A 22,711-nucleotide genomic window follows, 5' to 3' on the forward strand; every position below is an offset into this window, starting at 1 on the left:
AGTCAGGAGGAAGCCTCAGACCAAACACTTGACACTTACTAGCTGTGTGACCCTGGGCAAGTCACTTAACCCCAATTGCCTCACCAAAAAAAAAAAAAAACACAAAAAAAAGCACTATGTATACATGTGCATACCTCTACATGTATATGTACATACATATACATATGCAAGTTATTCTTATTGGTGACTTTGGAAAGGGAAGTTTTAGTATGGTAGCAAGAAGAGAAGTCAGACATCAAGGGGTTAGGAATCCAAAGAATGGACAAGAACAAGAGGCAGATCATCTGTTTGAGGAGTTTGGCAATGAAAGGAAGACGCAAATTGCTTTTTCTTTTTTTTAAGATAGGGAAGGGGACAGCTTGGTGGTGTAGTGGATAGAGAGCAGGCCCTGCAGTCAGGAAGACCTGAGTTCAAATCTGGCCTCACATGCTATTTGTGTGAACCTGGGCAAGTCACTCAACCCTGTTTGCCTCAGTTTCCTCATCTGTAAAATGAGTTGATGAGGGAAGTGGCAAACCACTCCCAGGATCTTTGCCAAGAAAGCCCCAAATGGGGTCTTGAAGAGTCAGACATGACTGAAATGATTCAACAACAACAACAAAGTAAGGAAGGCCTGAGCGTGTTTGAAGGAGAAAGGAAAGGGGACCTTAATGAGGGAAAGATCTGATATTTAGAGAGGTGATTATGAAAGTGAGGTCTTAGAGGTTTTTAACATTTTGTCCTGGAAGGAAGTGAACTCATTATGTGCCTACTATGTGCCAGGCACTATATTATCTCATTTGATCCTTACAAGACCCTAGGGGGTAGATGCTATTATCACCCCCATGTTACAGTTGAGGAAGCTGAGGCAGGCAGAGGTTAATGATTTGCTCAGGGTCACAGAGCTAGTAGGTGTCTGAGGTCAGATTCGAATTCAGGTCTTCCTTAGACCAGGACTCATCTAGGCATCCCTTCATGGGTCTCTTTGGTTTCATAAAACTTATGGATCCCTACTCAGAATAAAGCGTTTAAATCATTGGAAGAAATGCTAAATTTCAGTTAGACATTAACAAAAACAAAGATGTAAATTTTTCCCATCCAAGTTAACCGGAGTCCCTGAAATCTATCCTTGGATCCCTTGAAGGTCCATGGACCTCAAGGAGAAAAATAATCAGAATTTCAGTGTTGGGAGGAATCTCCAAGGAAAGCATGACCATGAGTGATGAATCAAAGTGGCCACATCTTCATGATTCTTCCTTTTCTTTAGCCTTGAAGATAGAGGGTAGAAATCAGACGCTGGGGTGATCCAGGAGTGGATAGATAGTACTGAATAGATGACAGTGAAAGGTAGGGTGGAGAAGGGAGTATGGCCAGGAAGGGCAAACAGACTGGATAAAGCAATCGATCACTTACCATAGTAAGCATTTATTAAGCACTGTTGTGTGGTGTGCTAGGCACTGAGGATACAGAGACCAACATTGAACCCATCTGTACTCTCCAGGAGCATCCTACTTGGAATCAGGAACCTCCAGTGACTGAACATCTTGGTGAGACCTGAGGGGAGGTGCAGTGGGTGAGCTGGGGGAGTGAGAGAGATGCAGGTAAGGATGCAGTGTTCAGAGCGGAGGAAGTAACAGATTCCATTGAGGAAAGGAGCAATGCCTTATTGGGGGTGGGGGTGGGAACAGTATTCTAGAAAGGGAGCTCTATTCCCAATTGGAGAAGTCAATTCTGCCAACTCTGAGGCTTTAGAGAAGTGATTTCCCCCCTTGTGGAGGAATTCCCTCATCTTTCTCTTCTGTAAAGTGAAGGCGCTGGGTTGAGCGCTCTTTAAGGACCGGGTCTATGATCCCAAGTTGCTGGCTTCTCAAAACCTCAAATTCCAAAGAACGTTCTCAGTGCTTGCAGTACTCACACTGATGTCAAGGTGGCAGCAAAGCCTTATCACTGATTCCTCAGAGACGGCGGCGGACCCCCCCCCCAACCCACCCACCCAACCCCGGCCCCTCCCTCTCACTCCTCACTGTGGCGGTAGCCCCAAGTCCAAAAGCAGATACCTCCCCAACTCCGGAATCTTAGCTCTGAGATCACTGGGTTCTGTCCTCAGAGGTTTCAGCACAAAACTCTCCAAGTGAGCTCCAGATGCACAGACTTGACGGTATTAGATGAGACTTTTTGGAACATAAAATCTCACTGGTTTTAATATGATGGGGAGAAGGATGGGACGGGGGCGGGGGCGGGAAGCTTTGCTTGTTTTTCACCTTCCTGGGGGGGGGGGATAGTCCCTTTGGGTAATTCTCTAGGAGAAAAAATTGTTAATGGTCCAATTTAATGACTGTTCTGAAAGGACGGACTGGGGTCTGGTCTGGGACTTCATCTCTTTTTGGGCGGGGGCGGAAAGGAAAAACTCTTTTTGTTGTTGTTGTTCTTGGAATTGAAAAAAAAAAAAACCAAACCTAAACAGGAAAAATACGCCTCTTTGTCTCTGAGAATCTCCCACCCCGCCCCCCCAACCCAAAGTTGGGGCTTTGATTCCTTACTCTGCTCCTAAGATCAGTTGTCCCAGGGCCTATGGCCCTCTCGGGACCTCAAAGGACTGCTTCCATCAAGTCCGTGGTGGGGCAGACTGGGAAGACTGCTGGCACCTGAAGTCGCGAAATTCTAGAATTAGAGCTGACAGGGACCTCGGAAGTCATTGTCTAGTCCAACTACCTCATTTTACAGAAGAGGGAAACTGAGGCATAGAGAAGTTCGATCTAGGTGCTCAAGGCAGGATTCAAATTGAGCTCTTCCTGCCTCCCACCAGTCAGAGAATCATCTGGAACGAGTCCGTTCCTCACTCTGTGCCTCAGTTTCCTTCTCTGTAAAATGAAGGGACTAGATGCTTGTGAGATCCCTTCTAGCTCTAAATCTATGATCCTAAGGAGGGGGAGCTATCACGATGGGGCCCAGAGTCCCCTAGAAACTGAGCAGTCCTGATGTGTCCTCTGCCTCTCAGCTTCGGGGTTCCTGCTCTCCAGAGCCAACCCAAGCGCATCCATGCAGCCACCCACCGCTAGGAGGAAATCACAGAGGCAGCCGTGGTGAAACATAAAGTTTATTCGGCTAAAAGTGACGCAAAAATTCTTTAAGAGCTCTTTGGCAGCCGATTATCTGGAAATCAGACCATGTGAGGGGGACTGGAGTACAAAAACCTCCCCCACCTCATGGGCTGCTCGCACGCTCGAAGTCAGGCACGAGAGTGACTTCAGGGGCAGGGGGATTCAGACTTGAATAACACTCGGGGGAGAAGGCGCTCAGAATCATCTGGCACACAGGTACTGACTCCTTTCTGTTTCCAGCCCACACCTCTGCCAAGTCGTGTTCTCCCTGCGGGGTGCTCGGGAGCTGTCCTCTCCGTTCTCTCCAAGCCTCTTCTATCTGGATCGGATTGGAGAGAGGCAGTAAGTGGGACCGAGAGATCCCTGTCCTCCGTCCCTCGCAGCTTTTCTGGGCAGCCTTAAGTTTCCAGAGCGCTCCAGCAAAGGAGGAGAGGAGAGGAGAGGAGAGGAGAGGAGCAGGGGCAGGGGGCTTGGCTGGGGATGCCCGGGGCTGCAGGTGTCTCAGTAATGGGGGAAGGTCTGGCTGGGGGAACGGAGCAGTGCAGAGAGAAGCTCTCCGTGTGGTCGGGGGCTCTGGGAGAGACTTTTATTCAGTATCATTTGGCTTTGACTTTGCATCTTAAGGAAAATTTCGTTTTCTTGTGGTTCCGTGCCCGTTGCCTCACCCAGGCACTCCTTCAGTGACCATTCCCGTTGGACACAAATGCTTGCATGCTGAGAGAAGTGAATGAATGAACGCATGCTTACGTGGGCTGGGTCCCACTCCCTGAGCCTGCATCCCCCTTATCGGCATGCAGGCAGCCTGCTCCAAGGCTCCACCGGCCATTCAGTTTCTGTCAAATTCAAATCTTTCTTAGACACAGCTGAAATTAATGAACTTAATACGAACTTTTTTTTTTTTCTGTGAAGCCAGAGAATCCGTGTGGTGTGGGTAGAGAGTGCTGGACCTAGAGTTAGGAAAAACTGTGTTCAGGTGCTGCTCTGAGGCAGGATTTACTGGCTGTCCGAGGCTCTGCCCAAGCTACTTCATTTTTCTGAGGCTCAGTTTCCTTATCTGTAAAATAAGGTTAGTAATACTTGTAATAGTAACTCACAGGATTGTTATGAAGTTCACATGAGGCATGTAAAGTTCTTTGCCAACTTTAAAATAGTATGTATGTTATTATTATGTCAGTTTCTTTAAGAGTTTACAAAACTCACCAAAGCCAGAGAGCTCCAAGCAGCTGGTTCCCTTCCCCAAGGAGCCTACTGCACACTAAATGAACATTTGCTGCTCTGGAAGGAAGCTTAGAAACCGTGGGGTCCAATCCCTTTAGTTTTACAGATGAGAAAGCTGAAGCCCAGGAAAGCTGAGTGACTTGCTCAAAGATGTAGAGATGGTAAGTGTCAGAGGTAAGAACCGAGCCCAGATCTTCCCACCACCAAATCTAACACTTTATCTACTACACCTAGGCTGTCTATTTTTCCTGGGTAAATGTGTATGTGATCTGTTTTGACGAGATGAGCCAGGTCAGTGGATTATTTATGAGTTTGCTTAGCTCCCTTTATGGTGAGAGAAGGGCAGCTGGTCTAAATATTGAATATTTTTTGCTTTCCATCCCATCAGGAAATGGTCTAAGAAATCTAACACTAGGGTTAGTGTGGAATGTGAAAAAAAAGAGGAGCTGAGCAGGGGAGGAGATCCATGTCTCTGTCTCCGGAGCGATGGGGTTGTAGAAGTGTGCAGCGTGGGCCCTGTGTTCCATTATCAGCTTTCAGACAGAGCCGTTCAGGTCAGACGGTTCATAGCCATCCTCTCAAGAGTTTTGGCTGTGGGGAGTGACCTGCCTGCTCAGGACTGTGGGCCCAAGAAACCCATACCTAGTGAGATGCAAGATATTTTGTGTTTGTCTCAGGGAACCAGGGAGAGCGATGAGTTTGATACGGCTGCATCAATGAATAAACGTCCCTTCCTCCCGCTAACTGGGTATAGGCAGTCCAATTAGGAAACCTCAGGGATGTTGCCTGCCAACTGAGTAATTCAAATCTATTTGTCATTACTAGTTACTCCTGCAAGACTCTGAATGTGCTGTGGGAAGCAGGAAAGGAATAACACTGTAGGCAGTTTTTGTTGGGTATCAGTAAGTTCAAGGACAAATATTCAGTCTGACTGGCCCCCTGGGGAAGGGAGGGCAGACGGATTTTCCCAAAATCTTCAGGAAAGAGCTATTCACCGTTAGGCGCCTGTTGAATTCCTTTCAGTAAATCTATTGGAAGCACACACTCTTACTGGAGAATGTCTCTTGTAACTTCCTTAGTGCTGGGGATATTAAGTCAAAAAGCAAAACAATTTTTGCCTTCGGGCCTTTACCTTCTCTTGTAGGGATACACCATGTACACAGATAAATAAATGCAAAATATTTACAAAACGATGCGAAATGATTTCAAGAGGGAGAGTAGCACCTGGGTGCACTGGGGAAGGTTTCCTGAAGGAGAAACCTTAAAGGAAGCTAGGGGCTTCTGAGATGCAGTGCTGCCTAAGATTTAGAGTCAAATGTTCTAGGTTCAAATTCTGCTTCAGATACTTACTGACTGCCTGATCCTGTTTTGGGGGCAGGGATCACCTTACTTCTCTGGGATCTAGTTGTAAAATTGAGATCTTGGACTAAGTGCCTTCTAGCTCTAAGTATATGGACTGATGAAGATGGTGAGGTGGGGTGAGGAAGGAGCAGACTCCAGGCATGGCATTAGGGCCTACTCGTGCAAAGTCACAGGGGTGCAAGATGGGATGTTGTACACTTGGATGTTTCATTGTACTTCTTTGGGGGTGGGGCACTGGAAACTCTTCCCTGCCGCAACCTGGCCAAAATATCCTGAATGTGCCAGCAAGTCAGTCCAGGAGGTACCTAGGTAACGTCGTACGCTAAGTGGATTTGGTCATGGGGCAGAGATGATAATGCAAGAGGCTTCTTGGAAAGCAGCCTGGGAGGTTTAGCTCTTGGTGTGTTGAGGAGACAGATACAACAGGGAAAGGTCACAAGTTTTTGCCTTTATCTAAAGAAGTCAGAGCAACAAATGTGCCCTAGGAGAGTGTTCTGGGTAAATGGTTTTCAGAGGGGGTATGGGCTCTTGTTCTTGACTGCCCATCCCCGCCCACCCTCTCTCTGTTTGTACTTGGCAATCCCAGAATCACAGCTCAAAGGACGGGCACAAAGAAACCTCCCATGAGCCCTGGCTATCCACAGCAGGAATGATGGGTGCTCTGAAGTGGTCCATGACCACCTCTACAATCCCTTTCTCAGATGCTGTACTGTCTCCCTCATGAGCAAGTCAATCCCTGGAATATTTCTGCAGAACATTCTTAAGCCAAAGTCGCTCTACTCCAAATCTGGAGCCGGGAGTACCAACTCTGCTACATAAAGTAAGATTTACAAAGTGCTTTCCTCCCATTAATCCTGGGACATTGATAGTGCAGTATCTATTTTTTTCAATAGGCTCAGAGAGGTTAGGGGTATACCAGTGGTTACTCAGCTAGTAAGTACATTAGGCAAGGTTTGAACCCAGGTCTCCAGCTCTAACCTAATGCTTCTTCCTTTGTACTTTAATGTCTCTAGAGCATTTGGGTGTGAATTACCTGTGTATTCTAAGTAGGCTGCTTCCCTCTCTGGGTCTCAACTTCCTATAGCTCTAAACTTAGGGGGTTGGATTTGAAGGGTTCTGAATTCCTTTCCCCCATCTTGCTGATGTTTGTTTGTTTGTTTGTTTGTTTGTTTGTTTTTCTCAATCCACACAATGTCTTATGTGGTAGAAATGGGCTGGGCACAAACACTTCAGAGCATTTTATTTTCCCTACAGATTCTGCTAATTCACTTTAACCTACTAACTAGCCATGGTGAATTGGCAGATTTCAGGGTGTGTGGGGAATGCAATCAGGTGCTGAGCACAACACCAGAGGACTAGATGCTGCCTTACTTACAAAAATCTATTATGTGTGGGAAGAAACCAGTATAGCCTTCTTCCCTTGTGGATATAGAAGTACTTAGCACAACTATGTGAATAAATACAAAGAATTGACCAACCTGTACTTTTTCTTTTCTCTTTACAAAATCACCCTTTCTACTCAAAATGTCAATACTTTACTCATTTACAGATTTGACTCAACACCAACCAAAGTGTCAATGGGGTCCTCAATAGAATTCAAAAGTCATAACAAAATTAATATGGAAAAAGAGAAGGGTTAAACTATCAGGGGTAACCATGGTGGGGGAAATGCTGTTGTTGGGCATCAGTGGGCACACTGTTGCACAAACTGGCCCTTGAGTCTCAAAATGTATTATGAAGAGGTTATTATAAAAATGGTTAGTATGGGAATCAAGATTTTTTTCAAACAAAAGAAAAACTATAAATCAATGGAACTGAATAGAAAGTCCAGAAACAAAACCTAATACACATGAGATTAGTGTTTGAGAAACTGAAGCCTAAAATATAGCAAGGAAGGGAATGCTTATTTAATAGACTGTTGGAAAAATTGAATATAATGAAAAATGCATTAACATCATATACCACAATCACCTCTGATTGGATTAATCATCTAATTATTTTTAAAATCACAAACAGTTTTAAGAAAGGAATAGTATATTAATCTCAACTGCTACAGGGACGAACAAATTTATTGGCAAACGGGAAAAATATTGGAGACAAAATTGAGGGAGCTGATTATATGAAGATAAAAGGATTTTGCATGATAAAGTAATATCTCTAAAGTGAAAGGGGGAATGGACTAGGAAAAAATATTCATGGTAAATAGATCTGATAAAAATCTGACATACAACATTTATAAGAAACTAATACTGACTTATTTATAAGAGTAGATTTGTTTATAGGAATATCCCCATATTGGTACATTTCTTCAAATGGAGAAATTATCAAAGAACATGCTAAGGCAGGTTTTGAAGAAGAAATACATATTGTAAATAACCACATAATAAGACGTTTGAGCTAATAATTGAGAAAACAAAAATCAAAGCTTAAAGAAACCACCTTTACTACCATACAATTAGCAAAAATAGCTCAAAACAATAACATTCAGTGATGGGGTGATGGGACCTGGACCTCTAAAAGGAAAAGACCATGCTTTGAGAGCAACCCAGGTCCCATCACCCCATCATTCAACGTTGGAAACAGGCCCCCTACTATATTATTGGTGCTGTTATAGATGCAGGGGTGGGGAACCTGTGGCCTTCTAAGTCCTTGGGTGCAGCCTTTTGACTGAATCCAAGTTATACAGAACAAATCCTTTTATTAAGGGGATTTGTTCTGTGAAGTTTGGATTCAGTCAAAGGGCCACCCTTGAGGACCTAGAGGGCCACATGTGGCCTCAAGTCTGAAGGTTCCCCACCCCTGGATAAGTTTTTTGGTGAGAAGTCTGGCTACATATAATAGGGCAGCTGGTTGTGATCTCTTTGACCCAATCATTCTACTCTTAAGACTTTTTCCTACAGATGTTATTAAAAGAAAAAAAAAAGGAGGGGCGTCCATTTCTATGAAAACATCTTCTTTATTTGTAAAAAAGAAAAACTGGAAACAACCCATCTGTCCAGAAAGACTGGGAAAATTGTGGTGTGTGAATATAATGTGATATTATTGCAGCACAAATGATAAATGGGAAGAACTCAAAGATATATGGAAAGACTTTGATGAAGTGATGCAAAACTAGGTCAGAGAATGAAACCAACACATTTTAAAACACCAACAAGAGTAACAAAATTTTCTAAGTACACAGACGGAGAAGGGATTGGAAGGAGATACAGAACCAATAAATTACTTGCTATGATTTTGTTCAATTCTATATTTTTCTAAGCAAAATGTAAATAATTTGGATTTTCAGAATTTGTTTAGCTATCTTTTCCATATTTTGATTATTTGTGCATTTTATGTGCTTGAGAGCATTACTAGATTTATAGGAATAAAAAGTGAAATTAAAAATAATCTTGCCTTGTCGCCAGAGGGTTCCCTCAAAAGCGATTATGTGAAACTTCTTCATTTTTTATTTTTTCAATATTTTTATTTGAAATGTATTATGATTATTTTTTATTTTTAAACTATTCACTTGCCACTAATTGCTTCTTGCCCTGGGCGGGGCTGCAGATTGCTTTTGCAAATCTTGTCCTAGGAGTCGGTGGAGACTAGAGGAGGCATGCACAAAAGCCCTTATCTCACAAGAGGTAATGAGGTACACTGGAAGGAGCCTCGAGTCTCGAGTTAGAGGATATGGGTTCAGATTGTGGCTCTGCCTCTTTTACTCCCTTTGTGACCTTGGGCAAGTATTTCACTTCCCGGGGCTTCTGTTTCCCCATTCACAAAACAAGGGGGTTAGACCACATGACCTCAAAGGGTCCCTTAGACTTGGCATCTATGATCATTTGATTTGTCAGTTTTTTTTCTTAGGACTTTAGCCCTAACTTCAGTTTTCGTTTTGCCTCACACGCAAATAGAGGCTGATGTCATTCAATGGGGAGGTTCCGTATGGGATGGGAGCAATACTTTCAGTCACAGGATCAGGGGTTCTAGGTATATCAAGTGCTCTACCGCTAACTAGCTATGTGACTTTAGGAAAGTCATCTCCCCTTTTTGAGCCTCAGTTTCTTCCTTTGTAAAATGGGAATGGGGAGAGGTTGCAGTAGATGAGATCACAGGTATAGGAAGACCTGAGTTCAAATCCAGCCTTGGACACTTACTAGCTGTGTGACCCCGGGCAAGTCACATAACCACTGTCTGCCTCAGTTTCCTCAAACTGGCTTGTTATGAGGATAAAATGAGGTGATATTTGTAAAGCACTATTCAAACCCTAAAGTGCTATGTAAATTCTAGTTATTATTATTTCGAACTGGTAGTAAGAAGCCATTAAGTTGAACTCCCTTATTTTACCGATGAGGAAATAGACACAGAAAGGCCAAGACATTTGCCTAACGTCATATACCTAGTAAAATGACTGAGGCAGGATTTGAACTCAGATCTTCTTGGCTGCAACTCTCAATCGTTACAACTAGCTCTCTCCCATGTCTCTTTCAGTTCTGACATTCTGCAATCCTTGTAGATCCATAAGATTTGGAGCTAAGAGGGTGCTTAGTCATGATCTTGGTCAATCCCTCATTGTATAAGTGAAGATCCATCCTAGTTTGCGGAGGTAAGGGCAGAAGGGTTAGCAACTGAGTCGTGAAAGAAAGGGCCCCTGAAACCTGAGCCCAGGACACATGCTGTCTCTTATCATTATGTATATACTGAATGTCAACAAGATCCTTTCATAGTGACACAGCCCTTTGTCTGATGGGGCGACAATTTGGGGCAAGATAAAATGGTATGAAGAGCACCCAGGGGAGGCTGTTCCCTGACTCCAGAGCAGGAGACAATTGTGCCAATCGAAGGGGTGAGCACCCCCGCTGTCCTTCAGGTAACCATAGGAGCATAATTAGCCATAGGCTAAAAGACAAAACTGGATAGGTCTCAATGCTAAAATAGTCATTAAGTGAGGACACGGTGAGCTAAAGGAGAACTCCCAGAGCAAAAAAAGGGGCCAGAAATATTAATGCCATGGTGATGTGGGGAAGAAGCGATGCCAGGCCTGGGGTTCTGAGGTTGCCAGATCACTGACAGGTGGCCATGGCTGGAGGACTAGGAAAGGCTTTTCACAGTGCCATCAAACCCTCAAAAGAAGTCTGAGCCTAGCGTTCTAGGGAGAGGAGGAAGAAAAAGGAAAAAGATTAAAGAGAAGAGGGGAGGAGAAAGGAGAAAAAGGAGAAGGGAGAGAGAAAGAGGAGGAGAGAAAAGAGAAAAAGATGGAGGAAGAGAGAATAAAAGAGAGGAAAGGGGAGGAGAGAGAGGAAAGAATGAGAAAGGGAGAAGAGAGAAGAGATAAAGAGGGGGAAGAAAGAGTGAGAAATGAGAGGGAAGAGGGAAAGTAGATAGAGAAATGGGGGAGATAGGAGAAAGACAACAGAGAAAAGGGGAGGGGAGAGAAAAGAAAGAAAGAAGAAATAGGGAAAGGGAAAGAGAGGATAATTGAGAAGATAAAAAAAAGAAAGAGAGAAAGAGGAGAAAAGAGGGAGGGGGAAGAAAGGGAAGAAGAGAGAAGAAGATGAGAGACATACTCAGACCAAGGCTAGGCGTCAAGGTCTATAGGTTAAGGGCTCTGCCCCAGGAAAGGAGTCTGGCTGCTGATGCATAGAAAGGGCCAGAGTTTATGGGGCGGGGGAAGCTACAGTTTAGCATTTGTGTTTTAGAATGTCAAGGTTTGCAAAGAAGGAAAGAATCTGAGCGTTGAGAAGGCCGTTGGGAGTTGCCTAGTAAAATTGTGTAGGAAAGTTTGGGGTTCCTGGTTTCTTTCCAAATAGAAGAGTTTGTTTTTCTACTACCAACATGGATAAATGGTTTACATCATGTTTCTACAGCTAACAATCAAATTCTAAAAAAAATTCAACAAAACAAAATAACCAAACAAACCCAAAATGTTTGTCTCTGTCCTGGGCATCAGTTTCTTTCTGTGTCTGACATTGTCTTCCTGGGGACACATAATATAAGGGTTCCTCTAGACTGGTACACTCTTTCTTGTGAGTTTCCTAGAGTCTCAGGCAGCAGCCCATGCATCTTTTCTCAGAGTCATGTTTTTAAATGCATAAAACAAGAGCCCTACGATTACAAAGGAGACTAATGATATTGAAATGAAGTTATTAGAGTTATCAGTGAAAATAAGTTCAAGGACCCTAGGCTTAGAACCCTACAGAGAGAGAGAGAGAGAGAGAGAATGAGAATGAAAACAGATTAGTTGTATCTCCTTGTTTCAGGGTGGAAGCTAGAAGGAAATCTCCTCCTCCCCCTCCTCCTCTTCTCCTTACTCCCTCTCCTCCTCCCCATCCTCTTCCTCCCCCTCTCCCCCTCCTTCCCCTGTCCCCCTCCTCTTTCTCCTTCCCCTCTCCTCCTCCTCTTTCTCCTCTTTCCCCTTTTCTATCTTCTCTCAGATCTCTTTTCTTGCTTCCCTCTACCCTCTTCTTTCTTCGTTCCATGGTGAGCCAAGAATGACCCTAATGATAGCTGAGAAAAGTAAGAGGGGCACCTGGGATTCACCTACATCCAGGAGGAGAAAGCCCATAAAGGGCTGAAGTGGAAAGAGACATGAGGCAGGCCCAGCTGGTGAACCTCCAAGGCCCTCAGACACTCCCACGAGGCCCCTTCAGAATTCTCACAAAGGTTTTGGTCTCGATCTCCTCCTCTAATTAGATTGGCATTTCCTCAAGCACCAGCATTCAGGACAAACAGTTTCTTATTCAGTCCTATTATTTCCTCCATTTTGTCTAATTACTAGTATTGTAACAATCATTTTCTCCTCTTTTGCTGCAGATCCACAGTATTTCATCGATGCAGTAGGTTCAAGAGGCTTTTATGGGCTGGCCTGGGAACCCAACCATGTATAACATTGTTTCCATGGGAAAGTGCATTTTGAGCTCTCAAAAACCTACTTACAATTGGCCTTTTGAAACACAACACATTTGCAAGTTAGGAAGCACCTGTAGCTCATGGAATTACAGCATTTTCAAGTTAAAAAGAATCATAGATTTAGAGCTGGAAGGGACTTCAGAGGTAGTCCAACCCCTTCATTTTACAGATAAGGAAACTGAGGCGCAGAGACGGGATGTGATTTGTTCAAAGTTACACGGCAGTGTCAAAGAGGACATCTGAACCCACATCCTCAGCCTCTAGAGACAGTCCTCTTTCCACCGTACCATGATCATTGATCCCTGTAGGTATCAGGAAAGGAATTCCCCAATGCGAAACACTCTACAAGTCATTTAGAATTTCCTCGAAGACCTTGAAAAAAGGAAACCCATAATATTCTGAGACCTCCCATTCCACTTTTTGATGGCATTAATTATTAGAAAGTTTTCCTAGTTACTTTTTTAAGCCTAAATCTGTCTTTCTGCCTACCCACTGCTTCTAGTTTGGGGGCCAGTCCCTCTTTCTCATGACAGCTTTTTAAATACTTGAAGATTTGTTTCCAGGCAAGTCTACAATGCCATTTGGAGAGTCATGTCAATCTTGTTCAGTTTGTAATTATTACTGAAATAATAATTCTGACAGATCCCTGAGGTTCTGCTATGAAGCACTTGATATATGAGCATGTGTGTGTGTGTGTGTGTGTGTGTGTGTGTGTGAGAGAGAGAGAGAGAGAGAGAGACAGATGGTGATGGGGCTGGGACAATAGATGCTAAGTTTACCTCTTGTCATCTACTGAGCAAACAATACCCTCTTCAGCATTCAAACCTGCCCCACTCACAACTTTACGGTCTATACACTGGTTTGCCAAATGCGTAAAGTTCAGAAATTGTAGGCATGTGTTGACCAATTGATTTTCTGCACATGGCCCAATACAGATTGAGTTTCTAATCAGTATTTCCCCGAGTGACTATCGTATGCTTGACTAATTGGGAGTTAGAAATGGGTGTAAGATAGAAGTTCCTCCCCCCTTCCCCCCAGGAATGTACGAGGAGAATGATCTTTGGACTGGGGGGAAAATAACAAAAATAATTACCAAAGAACTCACACCCAAGATAAGTGAGATGGCAGGAACCACCGCATACAGTGTGAACTGCAGGCCAGGGTACAGGTGGTGATCTCTGAAGTCTCTGGAGAATGGGAAGGAGTGACACAGGACTAGAGAGAATCAAATGTCCGGATTTTCAAAAGGGAGGAAAAGGTGGATTCTCCAACCTATAGGTTGATAAGCTTGCATCAATTCCTAGCAAAATTCTAGGAAGTAGGTAGTGAGCATATAGAAAGGGAAGCAGATTAGGGGAATTTCATGGACATAGGGTCATAGGGTCATTGATTTAGAGATGGAAGGCATCTTCAAGGTCATGTAATTCAACCTCCTTATTTTACAATTGAGAAAACTGAGCCTAGAGATGTTAAGTGACTTGGGAAAGGGGAAAGAAATAAGCATTTACATAGCATCTACTGTATGCCAGACACTGTGCTAAGTGCTTTTTTTTTTTTACAAATTACAAATTGCAAACAAAATTACAAATTTTTACAAAATATTCTCATTTGATCCTCACAATAATGCTGTAAGATAGGTGCTATTATTCTCCCCATTTTACAGTTGAGGAAACTGAGGCAAACAATGTAAGTGACTTATCCACAGTCATGTAGGTAGTATGTGGCAGAATCAGGCTTTGAATTTAGCTCCTACCACTACAACTTCAGTACTTTTAGTATGACTGGATTCCAGCCATGCATTTCACAAAGTCTTGTCCTTGCAGACAAGATAAAGAGATACAGGCTAGAGGATAGCACAGTTGGGTAGATTCGGAGGACCAAAAAGTATTCCCTATGACACTGGACTTGGAATCAGGAGAGCCAGGAGGCAGTACTAGTACAATGAGAAGCTCTCTGGTCTCTGGACCAGACCTAGACCAAACCCTGAGATCTGGGTTCAAATCCTGCTTCTGACATTTACCACTTGCATGACCTTGGGTCAATCATTTAAACTGTCTGGATGTTAGTTTCCTCATCTGTGAAATGAGGAGCTCGGAAGAGGAGGCCTCTGAGGCCTTTTTAGCTCGAGAACTATCGTCTCAGACTTGAATCCTGCCTTGAACACTAGCTGCGTTCATTTGGACAAGTCCCTTAGCCTTGTTTGTTTTGTTTTCTTGTTTCTTCATCGATAAAATGTCCACAGTGTGATGAGGCCATCACAGACACGATCTTCGGCTGTGTAAACCTAGGCTGGTGTAACAGAAGGGGTGAGGTGAGAATCCTTCCATCCTTTGCCTCGGTCAGAAAACATTGCAAAAATTGTGCTCAGCTCCAGGTCCCACTTTTTAGGAAATACATTGAGAAGCTAGAAGATGTGTAGAGAGAGTACCTGGGACAGTGAGAAGACTGAAAAGTATGTCATAGGAGGCTCGGGAAAGAGCAAAACAGAAGAGATGGTGACTGTCAAACATTTGAAGGTTTATCACATGGAAGAGGATTCATTTTTTGGATGCCAAAGGAGAATAATTACAAGGAGCAATGAAAAGAATGGTAAACTTGGCAGCATGGAGCTTGAGTTCAAATCCTGTCTCTGATACCTTACTACCTCTGTGACCTTAGACAGGTCAGTTACTCTTAGTGGGCCTCAGTTTCCTCATCCATAAAAAAAGGGGAAGGGGCCCGTCCAGCTCTAGATCTATGTTCCTGTTTAACTCTCTGGGCCTTGGTTTCCTCATATGTAAAATGAAGACTAGTGAAATTGGATGAGGTGACCTCTGAAGTCTCTTTCAGCTCTTGATCCATGATCTCATGATCTTATAAGTGGTAGGGAGAAGATAGTGTCAAGGAAAACTTCCAACTAGTTGGAGCTGTCCAAATGGGAATTCGGTTGTCTTGTTTGGGGAGGAGCTGGCAGTGAGCTCTCCATCTCTGGAAGTCCTCAAGCAGGGACCTCATGACTACATATTTGGGTGGTTGCAGGGCAGGAGTTCTCCACCTGGAGTTCATGGACCTCACAGGTGACTGTGGATAGATTTCAGGAGGCTCATGAATATGGACGGAAAAAAATTGCATGTTGAATTTCACTAGCTGATTCTAACATTAACTCTAACTGAAATTGAGCATTTCCTTCAATTATTTAAAAATATTATTCTGAGAAGGGGTCCATAGGCTTCACCAGATTGCCAAAGAGGTCCAGGACCCACAAAAAAGGTTAGGAACCCCTGTTGTAGAGGGAATATCTTTCTAGTTAGACCCCGTGACCTACAGGGTTGCTCCTAACTCTGAGATTCTGGGATTCCATAGTTCAGGAAGACAAGTTATATACACCTTAAAAAGATAAGACAGGTAAGGCAGTGTGTGAAAAGCATAAAATATGCCAAAGAGACCTGGGGGCCCAAGTCTCCAGGGAAGACTTCATGGAGAAGGTAGGCCTTGCATTTGGGTTAGAAGGATAAACGAGTGAAGAGGCAGGTAGAAGGAACTGGGTGGGCCAGTACGCAGAGATGAGATTATTGTAGGCATGGTCAGGGGGCAGTTAACAGACCAGTCTGAGAAGGGGAGATCTCATTCAAATGATCACTTAGAAAGGTATAGTATTAGTAGGAAGAGTACCGAATTGAGGCCTACGTCCTAATTCTAGTTAAGGTCATCGAGTCCCTTAACCCTATACACCTCAATTTCCTCTGTAAAATGGGGAGGTAAGTACCTCACAGGAATGGTGTGAGGATTAATAGGACAAAAAATGGGAAAGTTTTGAAAATAAAGGCAAAACATAAAGGCAAGTGCTCTAGTGGGTGCTTCGTGACTGTGTCCCCTCCTAGAAAGAATAGACAAGAGATCTTTGTGATTGTAAATGTCTAAATGGCCACCAGGTTCAAGTAAGCTGCACTGTATCTAAGGCCCAGGTTTCCTTCCTTCTTTCCTTCCTTCCTTCTTTCCTTCCTTCCTTCCTTCTTTCCTTCCTTCTTTTCTCCCTCCCTCCCTTCCTTCTTTTCTCCCTTCCTTCCTTCCTTCTTTCCTTCCTTCCTTCCTCCCTCCCTCCCTCCCTTCCTTCCTTCCTTCCTTCTTTCCTTCCTTCTTTTCTCCCTCCCTCCCTTCCTTCTTTTCTCCCTTCCTTCCTTCCTTCCTTCCTCCCTCCCTCCCTCCCTTCCTTCCTTCCTTCCTTCAGAATTGGGAGGCTTCCCTTTACTTCTGACACAGTTCTACCCACATGTCCAATCTAGTCCAATCCAGTCCAGCAAGCATTTAAATGTCTCCAAGGTGCTATACAAATACAAAGACAAATTCAAGGACAATTCTAAACAGATGTTGATGCCCTCCACCAAAAGTGAGAAGTTTGGAGGGGAGGTGAGAGAAGTTTTGGAGGTGGATATGAGATGGAGATGGGACATCCATAATATGGAAAATGTCTGTCAGGCAGTTGATGATACAGGAATGGAGAGAAACTAGGGGTAGATATATTGGGCATCCCCAAAGTCTTAATTTTAAGATACAGCTTAAAATTACATTAAAATGTTTGTGACATTTTATATATAATCTGGGAATTATCTATATGGAGACCCACGGTGATAGGTCCAAATACTGTGATCACTATAATTTATCCCAATCACCAGCATATTGTGGGCACTTAACACATATTAAATGATGACTGAAAAGTTGAGGATAAGACCCAAGAGAAGTCTGGGCTTTTTGTTTGAGCAGAAGGCTCCCAGAACATAGGATCGTAGATTGAAAGGGAAGGGACCTTAGAGATCATTGCCCCCTTGTTTTCTAAGCAAAAAAACTGAAGTTCAAAGTTAAAATGCCTTGCCCAAAGTCACACATGTAGCAATGATTTTTTTCTTGTCTTATTATTGTTTTTCAGTATTTATACTACAGTCATTGCCCCTTCACTCACCCCTATCATTAAATCCTCCTCTATAACAACAACAAAAAATTTCAAAACCAAATAAGTGACTGCAGCTGACTGGGCATAACACATTCCATATCCACAGTCCTCAACCTTTTTACTGAGAGAAGGGAAGACGTGGAAAAAGTGGTGACTATTTGAGACCGGGCCTTTGATTCCAAATCATCATGCTGCCTCTATGCCACAGGACATGGGAGAGCCTATGAGTCTACCCCACACTGATTACATTAAATTAAAAAAACTTCCAAGATGAGAAATCTTGGGAGTTTCTGGTTTGCCTTTGGAACGTTTTGTTGGCATAAGTCAATTTCACAATAAATGACTAAATTCCCTGGATTTTATACCCAAGGTGCAGAAATGAGTCCAAGTCTCCAAGGGTGACTCAGTACCTTTTTCTTGTCCAGATACTCCTTGCCTAAGGCTACTTTTCTATCTTATATCAACCTGACCTCCACTAAAGTCTTCCCCCAAAGCCTCCTGGTAGTGTGGAGGTCATGCTGGGGTACAAAAAACCAAAGTTTCAAGTACTGTCCAGTCTGTATGTCTGTGGTCCCACAATCAGCCTAGAAAAGTGGGAGAGTCTCATCACCAGATGGCCGGCCACCAGGGGATAGAGATTTTCAGCCACAGGTGCTCACAAAGAATGTCTGCTAGGGTGCAGAAAGATTATGATCTGAATCCATGAATGGGGGCATTTGAACTAATTTTGAAAGAAACTCGGGATTCTAAGAAATGGAGGTGAGAAGGGAGAGCATTCTAGACATATGCAAAGGCACACAGTAAATGGGATGTTATTTGCAAGACATAGCAATCTACTCACCCTGGTGAAATCACAGATCCTGTGAGTATTGAATAGTCAACCTCCCTGAAGGGCCTAAGGCTCACAAAGAAGTAACATGGGGCAAGGAGCTGTCTGGCATTCTGCAGTTTCATTTCTGCCCTTCTTGAACCCATGCAGCATCCAAAGCTCAGTGGTTTCTCAGCCTACGTGGCATCACATCTTCTTACGCCCATAAAGACCAGCTTGTGTTGTCCCAGGACTATCCTTAAGGGGATAGCCAAATCCAGGTGGGCAGGCTGTCACATATGCAGTAATTTGGGGCTGGGAGAGGCCAGGGCATTAGGATACACTTCCATGGGAAGGTGGCATTTGAGTAGAGCTTGAAGGAAGTGAGAGATTCTAGGAGGCAGAAGTGAGGTGTGAATGCATTCCTGGTGGGAGATGGAATGTCATTTAAGAGGAACAGCCCAGTTTGGCTGAAACATGGCATGCATAAAGGAGGGTAATAAGCAATGAGCCAGGAAAGGCAGGCTAGAGCCAATGTGCACAGGGATTTAGAAGCCAAACTGCAAAGTTTGTATTTTCTCCTGGAGGCAGAAGGGATACATTGGAGTCTTTGAGCCAGGGAATGACATAGACAGCCTGCACTTAGGAAAATTACTTTGGCCATTGTGTGGAGGATAGATTAGAGGGAGGAGAAATAGTAGGGAAACAGTTTGAAGGTGATTCTAATAGTCCAGACTAAGAGGTGAGGATTGTCTGAACTAGGATGGTGTCTATGGGAGTGGAGAGAAGAGACAGCCTGCAAGAGATGTTGTGGAATCAATGAGATTTGTCAACCAATGGAAAGGAGATTGAGAAGGTAAAGATGACTTTAAGATTGTGAACCAGGAGAACATTGTACACAGTAATAGCCACATTGTACAATGATCAACTATGCTAGACTTCGCTCTTCTTAGCGATACAATGATCCAAAGACAATTCCAAAAGACCTGTGATGGAAAATGCTATGCACGTCCAAAGAAGGAACTATGGAGTCTGAATGAAGAGCAAAGCATATTATTTTCACTTTTTTACTTTTGCTTTTTCTTTCTCATGGTTTTTCCCTTTGTTCTGATTCTTCTTTCACAACATGACAAATGTGGAAATATGATTAATACGATTGTACATATATAACCTATATCAGATTGCTTGCTGTCTTGGGGAAGGGGGAGGGGAGGGAGGAAGGGAGAAAAATTTGGAACTCAAAATCTTACAAAAATGAATGTTGAAAATTATCTTTATGTGTAATTAGGAAAAAATGAAATACTATTAAGAAAAAAAAGATTTTCAACCTGGAAGACTGGAAACATCGTAATGCCTTTGACAGAAATAGGCAAGTTTGGAAAGGGAAGGGAGGGTTTGGGTGGAAAGGTAATGAAACTAATTATGATTGTGTTGAATTTGAGTTGCCTATTGGAATCCAGTTGTGGAGGTTGTAAAAAAATATACTTCTTATTTCTAAATGACAGACCAGGGTGCCGTTAACCTCTGAAGGTTATGGTCCAGAAATACCACAGACTATAAATTCTTCCTTCAACAGATCTATATAAAATCTTTCCATCTTGTCAAATACTTTGAGGTCCTGCCTAGTAAAAAAGATTCTCGGGGAGTCAGTGCCTAGAATCATGGTTCTCTTTGCTTATGGTTCTTTAATAGCCATAAAATGAAGGATAATATGAAGCCTGAGGGGGGAATTAGAGCTGGAAATGTGGGATGTGCAGACAAGCTTTGGCAAGCAGGCAGAAATGACATCAGTTTATAATAGGCAACAGAAGTTTTGGGGGTTTTTTTTTGTTCCCCTCCCTAGAGTCAGTGCTTGTTTTTGTCTTGAATACAAAACAGTTTGTTTAATTCTTTTCAGGTGCTCTGTTAAGCCATGGGCAAGTGAGACATTGAAAGACGCTTCTTCTACGTGAGCTTAGGCATGCATGCTTAGCTGCATTGATGCTGGCACCATCTATCATCATCTGGTCTGGAGGGAGAATGGTTCCAACACAGCAGAAACTGAGTTCTAGGCCTGACTCTGCCACTAGCTCTATGTGCAGCTTTGGGCAAATCTGTGTCATCTTTCTGAGCCTCAGTCTCCTTATCTGTACAATGGGAGGTGATGATTCTTGTCATGCTTTATCTCTCATGATTCTTTTGACATTAGCAAAGGTGGAGGGGGACTGATGTGTCTGAAGAAGGGCTCTGTAACCTTGTAGGAGGTAGGTACATGTGAATATTTTGACTTGGGATCATGGTCATAGAGCACCAGTCACCAGATTGCCAACAACAGGGTCAAGGACACAAAAAGGGGAATAAGAACCCCTGAAGAAGATTCTGCACCTGCATCATGTCTTAGCTCTGAGGCAATACTGACATGTGAGGCTAAAGTATGGCACCTGAATAGAAGACCCCCAGGTCTGTTTAGAATATGCTGACTTAAATAAGGCAGAGAAATATAATCATGGGTGTTTTCAAAGGGTAGGGCCGGCTGATGAATAATGACAGTTCTGTATTTATCCAGCAATTGCTCACCTGTGGAAAATTCAGATTCATATTGGCAAAGAAACAAAATCAGCTTCCTTTTTTTGCAGAAGATTTGCACAGAGGACGTGCCAAATGAAGGTTTATTGTATTGAAATGAATTGGCCTCTTGGCAGAGCTGCACTAATGAGCCCTGGATGCTTCTGAGTAGCCTTATAAAGAGCTCCTCACTGTTGGCATTTCAGATGGTAGAGTGTGAACAGAAAGAGCCTGGCACTAATGTAAGAGATGATGCCTCTAAACAAGAGTGTGTTTTGACTTGCCCCCAGTGGTAGCGACCTTAGAGTTAGAAGAGATCAGAGATCAGCCAGCCCTTCCCCTATCTGTTTGTAGATGAGAAAACTGAGGAAGAAGAAGTAATTTTTCCAAGGTTGCAGGCAGAGCTGGGCACCATTGTGTCCAGATGCCAAGCTTCAGGAGGGAGAGCCCTCCAATTTGTATAAGAGCTTAAAGTCAAGGGTCTTCCTTCCATACGTGGGTTTCTTCTACTTGTATACTTTAACACATTCTCCTAGAGGAGGATGATAAAGACATCTACGTCAAGGATCCCCAAGGAGAATGATCCACTAAGTCTTACATACAGATGCAATCTGTATGTAAGGGAGGTGGGAAGAAAGGAGGAGAACAGGAAGCAGCATTGGCCTGAGCAAGGTTATTGTGAGGATCCATGAGTCAACGTGAAACCTTTTGTAGCCATAAAGTATCATGCAAAGTCTAACATGAAAGTGTAATAAAGAAGGGACAAAGTTCTAGGTAGTTTCAGGGTTCTGAAGGGAAAGCCTTTGCTAATGTGTCTCCTGAGGTCTCCTTCCCCAAGTCTCTTGGTTCCCTATGTCCCTTGCCTTGGATAATCCTGGAATGGGGGGCGGGGAAGAGCTAGGAGAAGGGACAGATCACTCAGGACTAGTGGTTTGGGAAGACCTTCCAGGGCAAGGCAGGCAAATGATTGGCACCTTGAAGACTGTGATTTTTTTTCCAACAAACTTTTTATCTTCAGTACCTAATATAGTGCCATACACGTAGCAAGCATTTAATAAATGTTTGTATAATTCTATCAAATTGTAGCTACTTCAGTGTACTGTTAAAGAGTCAACAGGGGTTTAGAGACGTGGAAACTTTATAGCTGCTCAGAACAAAACCAGAAAGCAATAAATGACTCTCATGATACTGTCTTCTCCAGTTCAATATGAGGGTATTAAATGGTGGAGAAGCAGATGATGGGGCAATAGGGAACATTAGACAACTAGAGTTGGTTGTCAATAGACTTTTGAAGGTCCAGAAGAATACCTTACATGGTATACCAGAAGAACACCAGTCCATATATACGGTTCCCCATCTATCTTCCCTTAGGATCAATGTATAAAATCTAAAAACGTCATTATATATCCCAGGTATATAAGTTCATCCATTAAACAGATACTCATTGAATGCCCACTACCATGTGCACTGTGGGTGATATCAAGAAGAAGAAGGCATAGTTCCTGCCCTCATAAAGGTAGCAATCTAATAGGAGAGATAAGACAAGTAAACAAATAATTAGTAGATTGGAGCCAGATTGGGCAAGGTTAGGGATTTTGCATGTTAACCTACAGGCAACAGGGAACAAGTGAAGATTTTCAAGCAGGGGAATGATATGGAATAGGATTCAAGAGCCCAGGTTCAAGTCCCATCTCCTCCCATTGTTATCTGGATAGCCATAAGCAAGTCCCTCAATCTTTCAAATGCTCAATTTTACCCATCTATGAAATGGGGATACTAATACTTGCAGGGGATTGGTTTGAGAATCAAATGAGGCAACGTGAAACACTTTGTAGTCATAGTACAAAGGCCAATGTGAAAGTGTAATAACGAAGGTTCAAAGTT

The 22,711-nt window shown here is 43.2% G+C and overlaps 1 protein-coding gene across 2 annotated transcripts in view; it reads left to right on the plus strand.

Annotated features, from left to right (window-relative positions):
- Positions 1 to 2,061: 2,061 nt before the first annotated feature.
- SLC6A4 (solute carrier family 6 member 4) overlaps positions 2,062 to 22,711 on the plus strand; it is a 56,665-nt gene continuing 36,015 nt past the window's right edge. The window contains exon 1 of one of the 2 annotated variants that reach the window (XM_027861548.1): positions 2,062 to 2,137. The gene's annotated coding sequence lies outside the window, so the exon portion shown is untranslated. Of the gene's footprint in view, positions 2,138 to 2,858; positions 3,297 to 22,711 lie in introns of those variants that run through there. The other variant, XM_027861547.1, reaches the window with a different exon arrangement.

This window comes from Vombatus ursinus, unplaced genomic scaffold, assembly GCF_900497805.2.
Source record: "Vombatus ursinus unplaced genomic scaffold, bare-nosed wombat genome assembly UNPS02014768.1, whole genome shotgun sequence".
NCBI classification, from domain to species: domain Eukaryota; kingdom Metazoa; phylum Chordata; class Mammalia; order Diprotodontia; family Vombatidae; genus Vombatus; species Vombatus ursinus.